Genomic DNA, 20,904 nt, shown 5'->3' with positions numbered 1-20,904 from the left:
CCTCACTCCAAGCAAGGAAGGAAGGAGGTCGCCACCCTTTCTACCTCCTCACGTGGAGTGAGGGGAGACCCGATAACCCCTTACCTCTAGTTTGAGTTCGCAGAAGTATCATGCAAGATTTGAGAAGAGGTGCCTCCAAACCAAAGAGGAAGAAGGCAGCCTCCTTATATAGACCCGGTAACACGACAATGACGAAAATGCCCTCCGGTGCGGGGTACTGACGTTTGCTAAGGGGACAAAAAAAAAAAAAACAAAGAATAGCACAAGAAAATATAAGATAGGGTATTAAGTTTTTGGTTTACAAAATTACTTGGAGATATTGTCAATTGCACCACCATGGTAACTCATTGCACAAAGGAAAAAAAACTTGTACCCAAAAACAAATAAATAAAAAAATTATTGATTAAGCAATATTCTCTATAAAGAAGTGTTATACCTAATACCTACCTAGCTATATACACACATATATAGGCCGAAAGAACTCCATACCTTGTAGACCAGACCATCTGGTCTTTGCATCAATCGTTCGGTTGGTTTCTTCTATGCATTAATTCCACCTTCTCCATGCTATTATTTTTTACATGCATCCTCCGTTAATCCAACACACTTCACCAGTGATGAACAGTTCTAGATAGACTGGTCAACTCTTCAGTGTGTTCTTGACCTCAAAAAGTTCCCACACAATCAATTCCTCCTATAAAACTCCTAGAGATTAAAGGAACACATGCAATCTAACTATCATGAAATAGATATTCTCCTACTTACAGGCCTGTGGACATTATGAAAAAAGCGAAACAAATGGTGTTTTGCTTTCCATACTTATCTTCCAAATCCTGTCATCAAACAGAAAATTAGCCTCTTTCTATCATAGACAGTGGAAGCCAATGTGGATAATATCTCAGTATAGTTTCTCCGCAATCGATTGAAAAATCTGCTGCAACCTTCAAAATCCGAAAAAAAAGTCTAGTAAATTTCTGAAAGCAGATAACCAGGCCATTTAACTTTATAGGAGGGCTCTATCTATAACAGTTTGATTTTTCAGGTAAAGGCTTTGTTTTTGAATACAAAAACTAGAGTCCTCTTTAGAAAATAGGGTTCACATTTTGTTAACTTTTAACGTGCATAATATTTTTTAGGAATTCACCTCTGCTAATTTGTAAGCTTGGAAGTTGGTTGGGGTCCTTGAATACCTACACTATCATGTAAACAATATTATATGTACATCTATATTAGCTAATACAATTACTTCTGAGTTAAGCTTTTTCTAACTTATTAATATCAAAAAAAAAAAAAAACAGTACTAGATAGATGTAGGCGGTGGAAGAAGTGAATAAAGAATTATGCGATTGCAATATTAATTATGCGCACTTCTTTTATCTCAAAGACTCAAATCGTTCCTTTATATGGCAAGATGGTGAGTGATTTTGGAGCATGTCAACCAGAATTGAGATCCAAAAGAATGAAGAGAGAAAGAGGACGAGGGGCTCTCCATTGATAATGTCCCTGGATCTGTAGGTGAGGTCATATCACTCGTTGCACTACACCTTCCCCAAAAAAAGGGTAAATAACTGAATTTAGGTGATCCCTTTCGTCTCGTTAGTGAAGGTGCTGCCTGCCTGCCTGATGGCGCACCAAGAAAATGGTTTAGGTATCCCCCGGTGGTGGTCAAGGGTTTTAGCCTGGTGGTGCTAGAATGGTGTGAGGTTTGAGCATTAGCAAAGGAGAGGGGATAATGGGAAGATTTGGAGAAGCAAAGATAACCATCTCAACCCATTCTCACATATACGGATAATAGAGCCGATCACTCGGAGACATGGCAGCCCATCTGGGTTTTTTTTTTGGGGGGTAGAAATTTGGGTTTCTTTGCCTACATGCATGAGTACATGTAAACTTTCTTTTGTTATGGCATGCCCCAACATTTTTTTTACCCCCTTCAAACAACAGTGCACTGAAAATGTTAGTTAAATATTATTTTTCATAAAAAAAAAAATGTTAAGTATTGCTACATCCTAATATGGACTATCTACCTAGCCTCTGCCACATGAACTCTTACAATCGTGCTTGAAAAAATTTCGGAGTCTTCTATCCGCTAGATGACAAGCAACAAGCCATTTTACTGCCGTACTTCTAACTCCACTCGACAAGATCTATAATCTCAACAAATTCTAAAACATGTGAAGTCATTATTCTCTAACAGGCAGAGCATGTCCACGTGACCTTTACTTTTCGATTACAATGCATGCACATTCTGGAAGGTGATAAGTATCCACCTTCATCTATAAAATTCAACTTCAGGACCCTTTAGGTAAGAGAGAAGAAAAGAGGTGAACTCTTACTTCGCATGCTTTCTCCCTGAGATGGATTCCGTATAAACTGGAATCTATCTCTGCCTCCTCAAATCTCTGAACAGCACTGACTCCATCTCCACATGGCATCCTCTATTTTTTGGAACAGTAGTTGAGGGTTCAAATAAACCATACATAGAGGAATAACATATGATAATTAGTCAACTATTACCCAAAACCCACAAAAATGATCTGCTACCCCAGTCTTTCGGAATAAACCTGTCTCTTGTATCCTATCCTATAAGCATCTGCTAGAAGAAGTTGATTCAGCTCACTTGGCAGAGTCTGATTGGACTGTATGATCAGGTCTCCTTGGAATGCCTTCCCTGCTATCCAATTAACCACCTTGTTTCCTTTTCTCCAGATATGTGAAATCGATACTATATTTGCGACTTGAAACCATCCATTTATATCTTTTAACAAAGGATCATGAACCCACCTACCATCAGATAATCCTATAAGCCAGTTGATTATAGAAGCTGAATCACCTTCCAGCCACAACCTGTAAAATTGGAAAACATAAATAGCATAATATAAACCCATCCAAGCTCTCGTCAATTCTGTACTTATAACAGAAGAAGCATCAGATAATTGACAGCCTGCTACCCAAATTTACTCTATCTCAACTTAGCCAAACTCTTTAGAAGAGCTCCGATTTTCTCTATTTACTTCTGCGGAAGGCTGACTTAAGTATCGGAGAGTCTGCTGTTGAAAAATCCCCCAAGTGTGAGGATTTTTCTATCTTTAATAATTTTACATAGTCCAGTTGGTCGGATCGATTAAAGATCATGCGCTAATGTTCTATCCGGAGGTCTCGTTTGGTCACCCTATGACTATCTCCCTCTCTCTCTATGACTCCAGCAGTCCAGCTTAGCAGTCTAAGCCAGATCGGCTTTCCAATGGCAATAAGTATTGTGATGGCAACAACATATATTATTTTATGAAACTTGGATAGATGCGGATTTCAAAGTTGAAATTAAACATAAATTGTTTGACATAGGCGGTAAGATATCTTAATTATAAAACTTGGTTTTGGAATTACTCATGAATAAGTCCTAATTAGGATTGGGTAAGCCATTGAATGCCAATTATCCCACGGTATACTTGCCAATGGACATCATCGTAACAGAGAACTTCCTAAAGAGCAAGTGACATCACCACATGGTTGATAGCTACCATAAGCTGATATTGCTTAAAGGTTTTTGTCCGAATTCCATATGCACTGTTACATTGCTTCATTGGGCAATACAATCAAGACTATTTTGAAAAACATCACTATATTACAACAAAGAGGATGTCTCCACATCTGGAAGTGAAGGAGTGATGTTAAAGTTCAAGCATCCCTAGGGCATTGGATCAGGCACGTATATTCAGAAGTGGAGGGCTTGGTGTCATGGTTTCAAAAACCTAACATAATTTGAGTTGGTCTATGATGCACAAAGCAAGGTCCAAGAGGCTGATTGAGCTTATGTAAGCTTGAATTACTTTGTTAGTCCAGACTAATGGCCCTTGAGGCGAGCTTTCTAAGTACACTATGGAATATGTAAGCTTATTGAGCGGCCCTTCAAACTTTTGCAGGACACCCTTCTGTGATTCTTCTCTTTAGAATTAATTAATATCTCCAAATTGCTCCATGACATGTGTCCCTCTAATGCGAAAGTGACTTTTTTTTGTTCCCTCTTTGGGCCGTTAATGTTGGAGGGGATGTCATCAAGGGGAATCGCAATCATCGCTTATGGCTGGAATGCTTTAGCAATAGTGGGAGGAATTGCTCTCTTATTGGATAATATAAGTAATGGAAAAGAAAGGTTTAGAGGACCAGGGGGAACTGGGAATTATTCATGGGAACCCTTGAAGTATCGCATGACATCATCAAACCAGTAGATTAATATATACATACGAATCGTGCCAAGGGAGGTCCGCAGTTGGTATGTTGAGAAATAATACCCTTGTTGTCTTTGGATGCAATAGAATTCTCAAGGAGAATCTGAGTTCAAGAATAATTTCTGCTCGAAGTTATTCTTGGGGTCCATTTTTTGCTTCCGACATTCAATTTTTGATCTCAGCAGGGACAAAAATGCAATCTTTTGAGTATGACTGCGTCATGTAGTCGGGTGATGATTGAGCAGGAACATGAAGGCCATCAATAATTGGACGTTGATGAAATCCGGCTCAAGATATCATCCAGTAAGCACGCATGGCAGGCATATTTCTAGGTATAGCTCACACTCTCTTTCTCTCGCATAAGATTCATACAAGCAAATAAGATTTATGCAAATAAATGAATATCTGGATCATCCACAATCATTTTGAGATCTGTACATAGGCGAACGAGCATCTGGATCATCTACTGATATCTTTAAGATATGTGCAGGAAGATGAATATTTGAATCATCCATAATTATTTTAAAATTTATGAATATATGGATAATCCATGTTTTTTTGATATTTGCATAAGCATATGAATATTTGGATGATCTATGGTTATGTTGAGATCTGTACAAGTACATGAACATAAGGATCATCCACTGTTGCTTTGAGATATGTGCATACAGATGAATAACTGGATTATCCATGGTTGCATTAAAAGATGTGTAAATGGATGGATAATCTTAATCATCCACCGATGGTTTTGATATCTGCATAAATGGATGAATAACCTAGATTATCCATATTGTTACTTTGATATTTGTACAGGCAGATTAATAATCTAAACCATCTATTAGTCGTTTTAAGATTTATGCAAGTAAATGGATAATCTTAATCATGCACTGATTGCTTTGAGATTTGTGTAGATGGATGAATATCTGGATTATCCGCTGTTGCTTTAAGAATGAATATCTAAATCATTTACAATTACTTGGAGATCTATGAAAGCATTGAATATCCGAATCACCCTTGGTGCTTTGAGATCTGTCCCAATGGATGAATATTTGGATCATCTGTAGGTATTTTGAGATCTGTGCAGGTAGATAAATGTCCTAATCATCTATGGTTGTTTTGAAATCTGCGTAGATGGATAAATAATCTTGGTCATTCACTGATTATTTTGAGATATGTGTAGAAAGATGAATAATCGAGATATTTCATGCAGTCACTTTGAGATTTGTGTTGAAACATGAATAATCTAGATTATCTACCAGTCACTTTAAGATTTGTATAGATAGATGAATGATTTTGGTTATGCACCTCTTGCTTTGAGATCCGTACAGATGGATGAATAAAGAAGTTTAGACCACTTTGGATGATCCTATGGTGGATTTCTCATAGAGTCTCAACACCACCATGCAATGGGATCCTTTTATGGTACTAAAGGCGGTTTTGGCTGCAATGTAATTTTATACTATCATATGATGGTCACGTGACACCACTTTACTAACAGAGAGTATAACAGCAAGATTAGTTGGGAATAGTTTGCAATTTTAAGGAACCTATTTGAAACTTTTAAAGTTGAAGGAGTATTTTTGAGATTGGTCCAAAATTACGGGATGTCCTTATAATTTTTTTTTTTAATTATATTTTTCTAATCATGTCAATCGCAGGCCAGTTTAAATCCGAAGGGGCTCGAAGATTATAGCTTATTCCTTGAAGTTCCATATAATCCTGAATTTTCGGCAGGGTAAGAGGGAGCCAATTCCGAAGGCCATATTGCATAAAAGAAAAGGGAAGATACGTGAGAGTATTTAAAAAAGGTACAGATAACATCCAAAGAAAAAGTAACAGTAAGGGAGAAAGATGATTCTGTGCACATAAAAGACCCTTAGACTGGAGTATGATGACCCTCCTGTCCGAGGGATTAGGAGCGGCGAAATATGGACATCCACAGGCCGCAGCCTCCTGAAAGCTTCGGGTATACAGAGCCAACCCTCCAGTGGTGTTAGTTTGAGGATGCTCGAAATTCTGAACAAAATCATAGTGGATCTGGGCCCAGAATTTGGAAGCAATAACTTGCAACAATTCGGAACACGTGAGGGACCAGATTGGTATCCGAGATGGAGTTGGAACTTGACCCTTGCTACGGACTGTTAGAAATTCCTAGGTACCGTAGTAGAATAATAGGTTGATGGTAAACATTAGAGGCTCTTTATTGCTGATGAGATGAATTGGAAGCTGCCTGAGATAATGACTTCTAGTTCTGAATAGAAGCGGAGTAGAAGGATGAATAAAAATGAGCATATACGACAAGTTTACGGTCCCTTCAGCTGCTGGTTTTTCACTCAGTGGAGGCCCCAAAACTGCTTAAGTTGTATATATATATTGATGGAAGGAGGAGGTAGCAAAGACTACCCTCAAATTTATTGAGAAAAGAAAATATTTACAAAAGAAGGGTGAAACAAACCCACAAAAGAGCAAAAGAATTTACAAGACAAAACATCAACATCCAAAGATGCTCAAAGTACAGATAGTCATCAGAGGAACAGCTAATTAATTAGAAGGAGAAGAAATAAAGGAAGCAAGTCTCTCCCATAGTGAATCATCCTCCAGGACAGATTTGGCAGAGCACAGGTGATGCCAACTTCGAAAACACATGAGAATAGCCTGCAGAACAGTAAAAATGGATCGTCTCCTAGTCAAGAAAATTTGTCCGTTCCTTTCTTCTCTTCACGATTACCTGTAGATTTCTTATGGCTGAATTCAGAGTTCAAGCAAGTGGCCTTGAAAGGGTCCATCCAGGTGCACCATATTAAGATGTTTTGGAGTGATTTGAATGGTCAAAAGGATCTTTAGGAAATATGATAATACAAGTTTTAGATGTTTTTGCGGAGGTATAAAGTTCTAGAGCATCTCATGCAAACTTTGATTAATTAGCTGGTTCAAGCAAGACTGAAATAATGCTATACATTCATATGGTTGATGAATTTGCTAAGATATAATTCTTCCTGCAAGGCGGTAGGTTAATGATCTGAATTTTTTTAAGTAGTTAATTAGTTTGGATCAGATCTTTTAGGACGAGACCATGACAGAGACGATTTCATATTTATCATCATCGGTCATCCAAATACAATCTCGTCGAGTGCCAATATTACTAATACAAGGAAATTAAAGGGGCTTATTTTGTAAACCATATGTGGCAAATTTTAGAAGTTTATTTATTAATTTATTTATTGAACGAAAGGGAGGCAGGGATAGCCACCCGGCTTTTAGAAGTCCATGCAATATTTTTGTAGTTCATTATATCGATTTTTTTATTATGTGACGTAAAGTAATAAAAAATGTAAATGAAACATAACTGTGAAGTTTAAGGAATAGACTAATCAAAGCTAAAGTGTGTAATATAAAATTATCAACTATTAGCCAACAATTCCGCAAATGACATATTAGAAATCCAAGAGTCTATTCCAATAATTTTATTTTTGAATAGCGATTCGTAATATTTACCAAAATTCAATAATCTTATTTTTGAATAACGATTCATAATATTTACCAAAAAATAATACTACATAACATATACTCCACACATACGCGCAGAGAGAGAGAGAGAGAGAGAGAGGTATTGGAGCTCCCCTCACTCCAAGCAAGAAAGGTAGTCGAGAGAGAGAGAGAGAGAGGTATTGGAGCTCCCCTCACTCTAAGCAAGAAAGGAAGTCGCCACCCTTTCCACCTCCTCACGTGGAATGAGGGGAGACCCGATAACCCCTTACCTCTGGTTTGAGTTCACAGGAGCATGATGCAAAGATTTGAGAAGAGCTGCCTCCAAACCCTCCTTATGTAGGCCTCGTAACAATACAGCGACAAAAAGGCCCTCTGCTACGGAATACGGACGTTTGCTAGGGGGCCAAAAAAAAAAAAAAAAGAAAAAGAAAAAGGAATTGCATAAGAAAATCTAAGATAGGGTATTAAGTTTTTGGTTTACAAAATTACTTGGAGATATTGTCAATTGCACCACCATGGTAACTCATTGCAGAAAGGAAAGAAATCTTGTACCCAAAAACAAATAAAGAAAAAAAATTACTGATTAAGCAATATTCTCTATAAAGAAGTGTGATGCCTACCTCTATGCATGTATACATAGGCCAAAAGAACAACATACGCTATAGGCTAGACCTTCTATTCTTTGCATCCACGGTTTGGCTGGTTTCTTCTTTTTATTCCACCCTCTCCTTATTTACTACTTTTTACATGCCTTGACCTCCCTCGTGCCAGTCCCACCATCATCCATTAATCCAACACCATTCACCAACGACGAACACGGGATCGATGGAGGTGGTGGAAGAAGTGCACAAAGAATTATGCAATTGCAACATTAATTATGCACCTTTTTTTTTTTAACTCAAACACTCAAAGCATTCCATTATATGGCAAGATAGATTTGAGCAATTTTGGAACATGCTACATCACTCATTGCCTATTGCGCTCGCCCTTCCCTAACAAAAGAAGTCAAATCATTGATTTAGATCATATAGACAATCTCATTGATGAAGGTGCTATCCAAAGGCGCATGCACCAAGAAAATGGTTTAGGTATTCTCCACTAGCTGGTGAAGTGTTTTAGCCTGGTGGTGCTAGAATGGTGTGAGATTAGAGGATGACCAAAAGAGATCTTGTGGAAGCAAAGATAACCTTCTCAACCCGTTATTCACACAATGGATAAGAGAGCCGATCGCTCGAAGAGGTGGCAAGACTACAACACATGTAGTCTTTTTTTCTCCTACGTGCATGATTACGAGTAACTTTTCTTTTGCTGTGGCATGCACCATCATTTTTTGTCCCCGTTAAACAACGGCCCATTTTAAATATTAGCTTAATATGATTGTTTCTCTTTTGACTAAATTAATTATTGTGAGACAATAGATATTATTTATAAAATTTGGATGGTTACGGATCTCAAAATTGATGATCAAACATAAATTAATTATTTGATATAGGTGGTAAGATGTCTTAATTATAGTGAACTAGGGTTTGTGCCGCATATTTACCCAGCCCGAGAGAGGACAGTGGAAATCTCGAAATTACGGTAGAAGTAGAGTCATGCCTCTATTCTTTTGCTTGGTTTAGGATTATCATGAATAAGTCCTGATTAGGATTGTATAAGCCATTGAATGCCAATTAGTATACTTGCCAGTGGACATCGTGGGACCTGAGACCTTCATAAAGAGCAAGCGACATCACCAAAGTTGATAGATACTACAAGTAGATTTGTTTGCTTAAAGATTTTGTCCGAATTCCATATGCATCATTACATTGCTTGATTGGGCAATACAATCAAGATTATTTTGAAAGGCATCACTATATTACAACTAAGAGGATGCCTCCACATTTGGAAGTAAAAGAGTGACGTTAAAGTTCAATCATCACAAGTGCAGTGGATCAGGCACGCATATTCAGAAGTGGAGAGGATTGGTGTCATGGTTTCAAAAAACCCAACATAATTTGAGTCGGTCTATGATGCGCAAAGCACGGTCTGAAGGCTAAATGTGCATCAAAGCGGATTGAAATTAGATCTACCATCCTTCAAAAAAATAAATCATATCTACATTGGAGACTCATCAGGGCTTACGTGGGCTTGAATTACTCCAGATCAATGGCCCTTGAGGTGAGCTTTCTAGGTACCACTTTGGAGTATGTAAGCTTACTTAGTGGCCCTTCAAGCTCTTGCACGACACTACTCTTTGGTGAATCTTCTCTTTGGAGTTTAATATCTCCAGAATGCTCCATGACATGCTACAGTGTCCCCCTAACGCCAAAGTGACTTTTCTTTGTTCCCTTCTTGGGCCGTTAATGTTGGAGGGGATGTCATCAAGAAGAATCACAATCATCACTTATGGTTCGAAATGCTTTAGCAGTAATGGGAGGAATTGCGCTCTTATTGGATAACGCAAGAACAGACCAGTGGGAATTGTTCATGGGAACCTTTAAAGTATCGCATGGTATCATCAAACCAGTAAGATTAATATATATACAAATCGTGCAAAGGGAGATCCGCAGAACTAATTCCCTTGTCGTCTTTGGATCCAATAAAATTCTCAAGGGGAATCTGAGTGTAAGAAGAATTTCTGCTTAAAATTATTATTGGGGTCCATTTTTGCTTCCGACATTTTATCTTTTATCTCAGTGGGGACAAAAAAAAAGGCAATCCTTTGAGGTATGATTGCATCATGTGGTCGGCTAATGATTGAGCTGGGAATATATATGATGGCCGTAAATAATTAGACATTGATGAAATCTGGTTAAAAGGTATCATCTGGTGAGCAAGAGTTTTAGATCTCTCTCATCCAATACAGAGACTCACGCACACATATGTTTAGCCTCACATCATTTATATACTGAATAGATTTGAGGACTTATATAGAGCCAATGAATCGAAATAATATCTTTTAACTAGTTTGTTAGGTGGCGTCCTAAGTTTTTACAAATGATATTAAAGCATACCCATCTCATAACTTACAAGGAATAAAGAACATTGCAGTACAAGCTTGTTTGGACTAACCACAGATTGATTGTGATGTTTATACTGAAGACCAAATTTAATTAAATGAATTGGAGCCCTTAGGCTTAAATAGAGTGAGCCCTTAGGCTTAAATGTTAGTCCCATGGTAGCTATACACCAAGTAGATGTTATGTACTTATCCAAAACCAAAGAATCTAAATATCTATAATTTTTTTGGGTGAGGCCCTATATCATGACACACATGGACAACATAGAAAAGAAGGGAGGTTGATGATAATAATGAATTCAAAATGTTCTTTAAATGTCTTACAATACAAAACTCTTTTTCTACTTTCTTTTACTTTCCATGGGTTTATAACAAATATGTTCCTTGATTTTTAATTCTTGCTTTTCCAGAAATAAGAGAAGGTACCAATTGAAAAATGAAAATATAGTTAACAAATCACACAAATAATAAACTAATGGGGATGTCAATGCCTAGATGGGAGATTGATTTCTTCTTCTTCTTTTTATTTATGAAAGATTGCTTTATTTTACATGCATCAAACGTGCCCCTCGAAGAGTGGTGTGTATAGCAGAGCTGAGCTTGGGGTTGGTCAGTCCCAGTCCCCAGGCCCGAAGTAAGCCCAGAGTACAAAAACCCGTCTCGAGCCCTCTTAATTTTGGGCCACACCTGGCTCGATAGGACCCCTGGGCCGAATAAGCTGAAGCTAATCGGTGTTTCCCCAAATCTAAACCCTAATCGCCAACGGCAGCCTTCATCACACTGCCCTTCTTTTCATGAGCCCTAATTGATCCGAACCTCAACTCCTTTTCGACCCTTGCAGTTGTCTCTGGTGCCCCTGAAAGGCTCACCGAAGAGCTTATTAAGACGTTACTGCCTGTATTTTACTCTATTTGTCTCATTGCTTCATCAAAAAAGTGATCTTTTTTTAAAAAAAAAAAAAAAAAAAAATCCAGAGGGGAAAAAAATTGATTCTTTTCGATTGGAAGCTTACCGTTTGTTGTCATTACTTCCAAAATTTCGTTAATTGTGTAGATATGCTTTGGTCTTCTGAGTTTCAATCCCAAGAGTAGTTCCATGATTGGTTGTCTCCAAGTCTTATTGAGCCGGTGGAATTCTGTAAAAACGAGTCCCTTTTTTTTACCATTCGGTGTTGTTTCCTACGAACTTGCCTTTTTAAGGATGTTAATAAGAAATTAATATTCCTCTTCAATTTTTGGTGTTATCATGCTGCTCATGCTATCTATCTGCAGACCATCTATACATTAAATTTCTGTCTGTGACTTTCTTTGATGGAAGTTTGATATATCTCCTCGTAATCTTGGGAAAAGAAACTATACATGCAAGTTGCTGAAATGTGCTCTCGTCATCTTTGTGCATGATTTCCAAATAAGCTCCAACGTGATTTACGTTCTAAGACCAGGAAACAAGTTCAAACGTCTCAATAAATCTAAACAAATCAATATATAATAGGCAGCTCGTTGCTCACAAATTAACATGTAAGCTATTCAGAATCTTTGATCAAAGTCACATATCAAAATCGGGTTCAGAATCTTAGTTGTGTTCTTATGGATGGAACACATGTACATACGCGCTTAGCTTATTTATGATAAGGTAAAATGAATCACTAAATGCCTTGGTTGTTTTTATTTAGATTAAGCATACTTTCACAGAACTATATATAATTGAATGGTGGCATGTTTTCGGAGGTTGATTTGATGAAGATTAATAGTTCTGCATATATGGAATGCTTGCAGGTTGGTTGGTTATTGCCATGGTTATTCCTTCTTGCTGAAGAAGCTCATAGCCAAGCGAGCAATGTTATCAGTAATCAAGTATGCCAACCATGCCAGGTGAAAGCCAGAAGCATGGAGGAGAAGTCGGAGATGAAAAGTATACGGAAAAATATAAAGTGAAATTCTTTGTGCGCAAGCGGGCGGGGTAGAAAATTCGATATAAAATATATTATTTTATCTAATTAATCCACATAATCATCACTTTTCAATATACATTTAATATTTGTAAGTCATCTTTTTTGTTTAAAAATTTTATATAATGAAAATATCTATGTCCTTTAAAAAAAATTATGATATCCTATGACATATTAAAACTCAAGATGTCATGATATGATCCAGAATATCATAATATGGAAATAATATTTTTGTCCAACTATTTTCCAATGCGCATTTAAAGTATGTAATCAGTTTTTTAATTTAAAAATTTTGAATGACAAAAATGTCTCTATTTTTAAAAAAAAATTATGACATTCTGTGTATATTATGATATTCTGTATTATATTATGATATTTTGTGGACAAAATTATGACTTTCTAAATGCAGGATGTCATAATATGCACATAAAATGTTATAATTTTATCAAAAAATAGATATATTTTCGTCATATAAAATTTTTACACGAAAAAAACGATCTGTAGGTATTAAATGTGTATTGAAAAATGATAATTCTGTGGATCAATCGAATAAAATGATGTGTTATATATTAAATTTTTTAAATCGTTCGTGGTGCACAAAAAATTTGTCAAAATATAAAATAAAATTCTTGTTGCACCGCATGTGGTGCAGTCCCCATTATTTATTATGAATATATTTTTATGTATAAATTATTCAACAGGAAGCTGTGAGTGGAGAATTCGAATTGGGTAAGCTGAAGCTTACGCGATACGTGGGTTCCTTTTGTCCTCTCCACATAAATTCCTTCTAAAAATTTATAATATGATTAATTTTTTGTGTCATGAATTTTCCCACTATCCATATATTCCAAAAGCAAACTAGAAGCCTACAACAGTAGTATTTTATGCAATTTAAAAAAGAAAAAAAAAAAGGGTACATGTGATTGATATTTTCAGAATATATATATTACACCTATCTAAACTAATAAGAGATGGTTACCATAACCATGAAAAAACTGAGATGATTGTCGATTAAAATATGTGGCATCACTATAAAATTAAATTTTTTTGTTAGATAATATACAAATTCTTCACTTTTTGATAACAGTATAGACATAAGTTATGGTTATTAGTTTTGTGAAAACTGAAACGGTGAAATATAGGCCATTAAGGTGGAGAGCGGATTTTGTTTCTAACGATATGATTCAAGTTCAAGTCACGACGGATATCGAGTTACGATTAAATGTCAGGATACGAATGATTATCGATTTGGACACGGCATCTGGAAACAACATCTGATATGTTAGTCTTTGATGGTGCTGGAGTGACGTACTCATCCATTAAACTCATCCATATGGTGGGGAGGAAACCGCCAATTCACCCAAATTTGGCTCTGAATCAAATATTTTTCAATGAGGATTGGGGCTCTATGGTCACCTCTAGGAGAGGTAGATGTACCGGATTGTCCCCCTCCAACTCTCGTTTGTTTTAGTAAAAAAAAATAGTGAAATAGAGACAACTTTCTTAAAAAATAGTGAAATAGAGACAACTTTCTAAAATGCATGCATGAACTTGTGAAACCCCATTTTGTAAAAGCCCTTAGATTAATCTGCTTGTAAAGTCTTGGTTATTCCCTCGAAACTATATTTTAGTCAAGAGATAAACTACATACTAAATACTTGATAGTCACACATTCATTTTCATCCCATTAAAAGAAAGATAAAAGTATGCAAATAGCCCCTTAACTTTTTTTAATTATACTCCGAAACCCCTCAACTAGAAAAGTAATAGTTTATGTCCTTTGACTCGTAATAAGTGGGCTACAAAGCCGTTCCGTCAACTTTGCCCATTAGTTTACTGACATGACTTTATTTTAATCTCTAAAATCATCCAAAAATAATATTTTAATATTTTTTTGGCAAATGCAAAAAGCCCCTCCTTTATAATATTTTTTTCTTTCTTCTTCGATTTACCTCCGCCTCCCTCTGGTTCTCTGCGCCGGCCCTCCCATTCGCCTGCAATCACCATCCCTCCACCCTCGATGTCGTCGGACCTCTGCCTCCCTCTGCTTCTTCGCGAAGGTCCCCCTATCCGCCTGCAATCTCCGCCCCTCTGCCTTCGACATCGTCCACGACCCCTCTTCAACACTCTCTGCCGCCATCTTCATCGGAGAGTGCCCCATGCTCGCTGCTTCTTCCTCCTCATCATCATCAGAGTTCGAGTACAAAAGTGCATCGATTTCTTCGATATCTTCATGCATCTCCTTGCCGCCATAGCCATCGAAAATGTTGGTCTCATTGCTGCCCTGCATATCCGATGCTGGATTCATGGACATCAAACTCACAAACGGGGTGCTCGATGAGCTGAAGATTAAGTTCATTTGATCCCCTAAGTGATCGAAAACTAGGAATCTCTTCTGAGAATCAGCAAATCTTGTCGGTCCATGGGTGTGGATGTAAGGCGGGATCCATATCGGTGTCTTCGATAGGGTTCTCTGTGCTTGAAACACAAGGAAAGGAGGGGCAACATTGTCGAAGAAAGCACACCCATAGGGGTTGAAGTAGGTAGGAAACATCATAGAATTAGTGTTTTGCGGCCCGACAGTGAATTGCCGAAGACTACTCGTATAGTTGAAACTACTAAATCGCCATAGTGAGTGCAGCAGTAAATCCACGGATTTATGTCCTTCTCCATCAACAAAAATCACCAAAGAAATCACCTAAAACATCGATTTAAATAAATAACATCGCCAAATAATTAGAAGGACAGATAAAACTATATAGTAGCCAAAAAAAAAAAATTAATGGACTGACAAAAGCATGGATTACCAGGCGAAAATTAGCTAAGATTGAATGTCCTATCCATAAGAATCTCTTCAAGTAACTGCAAAGATGCCATCTTTATTCGATAAAGCAAAGGAGAGAGCTGATCTACGTAACGGGCTTGAGGAGATGGCGAAAATATTCGGCTCGGACCAAGATAGAGATTGGATTTTTAGCATATTATGCTATTAGAGAGAGCTTAAAAAACTCGAATTTTGATCTTTAGAACCCTAAAACCAACCCCGACATCCCTCACAAAACAGAGAGAGAGTGAGAGAGTTTGCCCCCTCCTCTTCTTTTGATCTTTTACCTGGCAATCCTATAATGGTTGGAAGCAAGCTATGATCGTAACGACTATGGTGGAGCCATCGCCCCTCCCCCCCACCCCCCACCCCCCAGCGGTCTTCTTCCGGCTCATGCCGTCGCCCTCCACCCCCCTCGCATGCCAACCCCCCTTCCCCACCCTAACCTGTGGCTTCTTCTGTATGCACTCCCATCTGCCGAAGGCGGCCTGCAGCTTCTTCGCGATTTTCTCCTCTTCCGGCCTCCGGCGCAACACCCACCCCTAACGAAGAATCATTTTTGGATTAAAAAAATAGTTAATATATAAAAAAATAAAATCGACGACCGGTTAAAAAATATTAAAAAAATATTAAATTATTATTTTTAGATGATTTTAAAGATTAAAATAAAGTCATATTGATAAACTAACGGACAGAATTGACGGAAGGACTTTGTAGCTCACAAATTACGAGTTGAAGGGTTTTAACTATAAGATTTTTAGTTGAGAGGTATCGGAGCATAATTTACAAAAGTTGAAGAGCTATTTATATATTTTTATTTAAAAAAAAAAAAGGTTATACTCTGGAGTATCGTTCCAAAGTTAGCCTATATTGAGATGTAGACTTTGAAATAATATTTTGCCCAATTTATCCCCGGCAGGTTCTTTGGATTCTATGGTACCTGTTGCAGTATGTGCTGGAATTCTTACAGTTTGTTAATTTGCGGATGCTTCTCTCTATCGGTATCTCTGTAGCAGTATCATCTTTTGTTTTTGCTTTCAGTCTTTGGCAGCACTGTTGCTGTTGGAGGGTAAAGTGTGTACCTATATGGATCATGATGCATAAGTTGTAATTCTGATATCCTGTTACACTGTTTTAGCTGCAATTTAGCTTTGAGCTCCTCTTTCCATCCAAAAAATATGAAAAATCGTCCAATGATTTAACTAGGTTGCAAAAAATTATTGTATGCATGGTTATACGGACGTATATTACCAATCACCATGGTATATTGTGGTAGACCGTTCGTTGAGGCAAATGTATTACAAATGAGCTTGCATATCTCAATGATTGATAGAGCAGAGCTGCACATGCGGTGCATGCAATAAATTTTTCTCGATTGTTTGATCCTATCATCACTAACTATATTTTATTGGTGAAATAGGTATGTAAATGTTAAAAAACTGTTTGGCTTGTTGATTTAGGTCGTTCAGACGTTGGAATCGCTCTATTGTAACCTATCCTTCCTCCTAATAAATATTCTTTGGAAAAAATAAAAACTCCTGATAGATAGATCAGTAGATAGATAGATAAATAAATAAATGATATGTTAATTGAGCTCCATAGAACAAAAAGAATCATTGGTGGACAACATCCATCCTCTATAAAATATTGAAATGTGTCGTTAGGACAGCTTATTCATAGTTGTGATTTCTTAAGCCCTTGAACCTTTCCATTTTTTTTTTCCCTTTTTGTTTTCTTTAGTTCTTCCGTTCCGTTCGCCATTCCATCATTTTTACTTGGAAAAAAAAAAATAACTGCCAAGGGCAAAAGCAAAAAGCTGCAGCCTAGAGGGCCCAATTCTGTCGCTCACTGTTTCTATGCAGGATTTACCGGCAACATGATAAAGTTGGAAAGGGTTGGCAACATGGATATTTACAGTGGTTGGACTGAAAATTAAATAGAATTTATGATTTTTTTTTTTAACTATAAAATTTGGATCAGTCCACTCTAAAATCATCCTAAATAGTTATGAATATAGAACAAATCTAACATATAATCTTATGATTTTATTAATTGTACTGATCTAACTCATAAATTCTATAGGATTTTTATCTTTACCATCCAAATAGAACCTAAATATTAATCCTCTCTGGGTGATGATGTACTTCAAATGGTGCTTTGCCCTATGATGTTGCCTAGTGCACAGCATTATGTTAATGGTAACTTGGACGACTCCTCAAAGAAAAAGCAAACAGAATACTATCAAATCACGGAATGTTATCTTCAGCAAACGAAACTAACTTTTGGATGATATTGTTGGGCAACCTATTCTTCAGTGCAGGCGCTGTGGTGATCTTTCTCTGCTCAATTTGAGCGGACCAAATCCTATTCCCACTGCTTGGTCACCACCTTTCTGTGCAAGTTTTAAGATAAACTTTGATGCCCTGCTTCAAATAAGAAGATGGCTGTAGAATATGTTATTGTGATAATGAAGGTATTCTCATAAAGGCAGCTGGTAAGTCATTACCAAACTATTCTATTCACCATGCCGAAATTGTTTCTGCTTGGATGGGTCCAAGTGACCGATTATATGGCTAAATATGCGTATCAGGGAGAGTGCTCTTGGATGACAAATCAATCAATTTGTTGCGGCCAATCGCCTCATCGTCCGATTGCCAGAGAACGTGCACCTGCAAAACGAGAAGTCCACACTGACCGGAGGCGGCTCCGATGGAGACCCTCCGACGGTCAAGTCAGAGAGGTGACTGGGCAACAGTGAAATGAAGACAGAGAGCTCAATCGAGGGAGAGAGGGAGAGAGGTGCGAGCCTGTGGTCTCGAAGTCGAGAAGTGGAGAGAGAGATCTCTTGCACTGTTGCCTTCCCCGATTTATATAGTGGAGCACGATATGGCGCCGTCATTAATGGCGCGGACAAGTGAGGAATTGTCAACTCACTGTAGATTGTCAGAGTCACCGTGAAAGTGTCATGTCGCCGTTGGACCGTCGAATCACCAGGGTTGACAATGCCCTCGGTGGGACAATGCTCCTAGATGGCCGTGCCGCATGCGGCTGTCAGGACTGACAAGCTCTGGCGGTTGTACGGCGATCGGAGGAGTCGACCGATCCTAGGTCGGTGGCCAGCTTAGTGGCGTCGGGCCCCGCCGTTGGTCGGCGAGCCTTGCGTGAGTCGGCCACCAGACTTTCAGGTCCAGTCGGTCGGGAAGAGTACGTCCGACCGACACATCTCAGTCGGTCGTGGGCCGATAATTTACCGGTAATGGCGCCCGTCGGTCGGTCGCTCCGGCTGTCGGTCGGTCGGTCGGCCCCTTCGGCCATCAGTCGGTCGTCGGTCCCTCCGGTCATCAGTCGGTCGGTCGGTCCCTCCGTCCGTCGGTCGGTCGGTCGGTCGGTCCGGCTGTCCGTCGGTCGGTCGACCGGTGGGTATTCCCCAACAGTTGCCCCCCCCCCACTCCTGAGTCGGACGGTGAGCTGGCCGATGCTTTTATTTGGGCAGCAACCCTGGGCGAACAGGAGTGGATTCGTCGTATGCCAAATTCCAACCATACCGCGGGTTGATCCGATGTCAGGCGTCTCACGAATGCCGAGCGATTTGCTGGCGTCAGACGTCTAGTCGGTGCCAGATGTCACGTCGGCGTCAGGTGGCACGTCGGCGTCAGGTGTCAGATGTCACGTCTTGTTGTCGTCAGACGTCACGTCGGCGTCAGGAAGTCGGGTGCCGGATGATTCGGTGTCAGACGACCGGATATCCGATGCCTTCTGGGGAACGCAGACCGTCGTGGTGCGCTGTCAGGCGTCCCATTGGGAACGCGAATCGGTGCGGACGCTTTAATGCGAAATCGCGGCCCCGCTTGCCACGTGTCGGAGGTGGTTGGGCCGGCGCCCCTTGCATTTAATGAGGGCGGTGCGGCCGACCTGGGATGGGGCGCGCCGAATCATCAGGCCACCCGAAAGCCGCCACGTGTCGCAGATCCGTGATGCTTCGGTCGGCGCGGAGACATCTCGGCCGTCGGGCGGCCCTATATATATAGGACCATCCGGACCCAGGACTCCATTGTTGACATTTTGCTGTAGAAACTCTGTCCGGACGATTTCTCAGTCGTCGCGGGCAGAGCCTTTCCTCCTGCTTCCAGAAGGGTTCGGTGCCGGTTCGTGGTCTGGCCCTCCTCTTCTTCTTCTTCCTCTTCGCTTCTTCCTCTTCTTGTTCGGTTCCGGTGTAATGGCCGAAAATCCGACTCGGGGAGCTCGGTCGGGAAATCCGACTGACGACTCCCGGTCGACTCCGGGAGTTAAGGTTTCCTCGCTTTCGGGGCCGAACGTTGATCGGCTTCGGGAGCAGTATTACATCCCGGAGCAGTTTCAACTCTCCGCCCCAGGGGCCGGCGGTCGGGTTAACAGCCCTCCGCCTGGCCAACTGGCGTTGTATGTCGAAGACCTTCGCACGGGTCTTCGACTCCCGATTTCGGAGTTCGTCCGGAATTTGCTGAATTATTACGGACTCTGTCCGGCGCAACTGGTGCCGAACTCCGTCCGTCTTATAATTAGCTTTGCGCTGTTGTGTCAGCTTCTGCCGACCAACCCTCGCATTTCGCTCTTCCGGGCCTTCTTTGTGCTCCGACCCCATCCTAAAGTCCGAGGATGGTGGCTTTTCAACCCCCGGAAGGGCCTTTCCTTCATCACTGGTCTTCCATCGTCCATCCATGGGTGGAAGAATCAGTTTTTCTTTGTATCATCTTCATCTCCTTGGGGCTTCCCTTCCCACTGGGGCGTGCCCCGAACCGAAGCCAATGACAACAGCCGGGTGGAGGCGGACGACCGGGAGGACTTCCACCGACTCAAAGATATGTCGGTCCCGAAGCAGAGGGAGCTTGTTACCGAACAAGCTCTCTATGACGCCGGCTTGAGCTTGATCCCCCGACTAGGTATCGCCCGATCCCCCGGTCTTCTTTTCATTCGGCCCTTTGGTGGCTCTTTGATTAACACTCCTGTCGGTATCGCAGGGACACCTCCAAGAATGCGGCCGACCGACACCGAGATCCGACAGTTTGCATCAAGGAAGAGGCCGGCATCGGGGGCAGGACCTTCGCGTCCTCCGAAGAAGCCTACTCCAGCGGCGCCGACCGTCGAAGCGTCGGCGACCGACCAATCGGAGCCAGTCATAGCGCTCGCGGCTCCGACAGCGCGTGCGGAGGAGAGGCCGACGGAAGAAGCGGCCGAAGGGACATCGGCGGCTTCGCCGGCAGTGGTGGAGCCGGATGACGTTCGGGAAATCGAACATCATCCGGCGGCGTCTGTGGCCGCAACAGGGGGTGCCGGTTCAACCTCGAGCATCCCCTCGTTGCCGGTTTCGTCGGTCGGGGCGGCCGATCGAAGGAAGGCCCCGATGGACCCCGCGGACGAAACAAGGTCGGGGAGT

General features: G+C 40.3%; 1 pseudogene; it reads right to left on the bottom strand.

Moving 5' to 3' along the window:
• Window positions 1-2,540: 2,540 nt before the first annotated feature.
• LOC105041502 (uncharacterized) lies at window positions 2,541-15,340 on the bottom strand (annotated as a pseudogene).
• Window positions 15,341-20,904: the final 5,564 nt, after the last annotated feature.

This window comes from Elaeis guineensis, chromosome 3, assembly GCF_000442705.2.
Source record: "Elaeis guineensis isolate ETL-2024a chromosome 3, EG11, whole genome shotgun sequence".
NCBI classification, from domain to species: domain Eukaryota; kingdom Viridiplantae; phylum Streptophyta; class Magnoliopsida; order Arecales; family Arecaceae; genus Elaeis; species Elaeis guineensis.
Note: the sequence above shows the minus strand (reverse complement) of the source record. Positions and strands in the feature narration are given on the sequence as shown.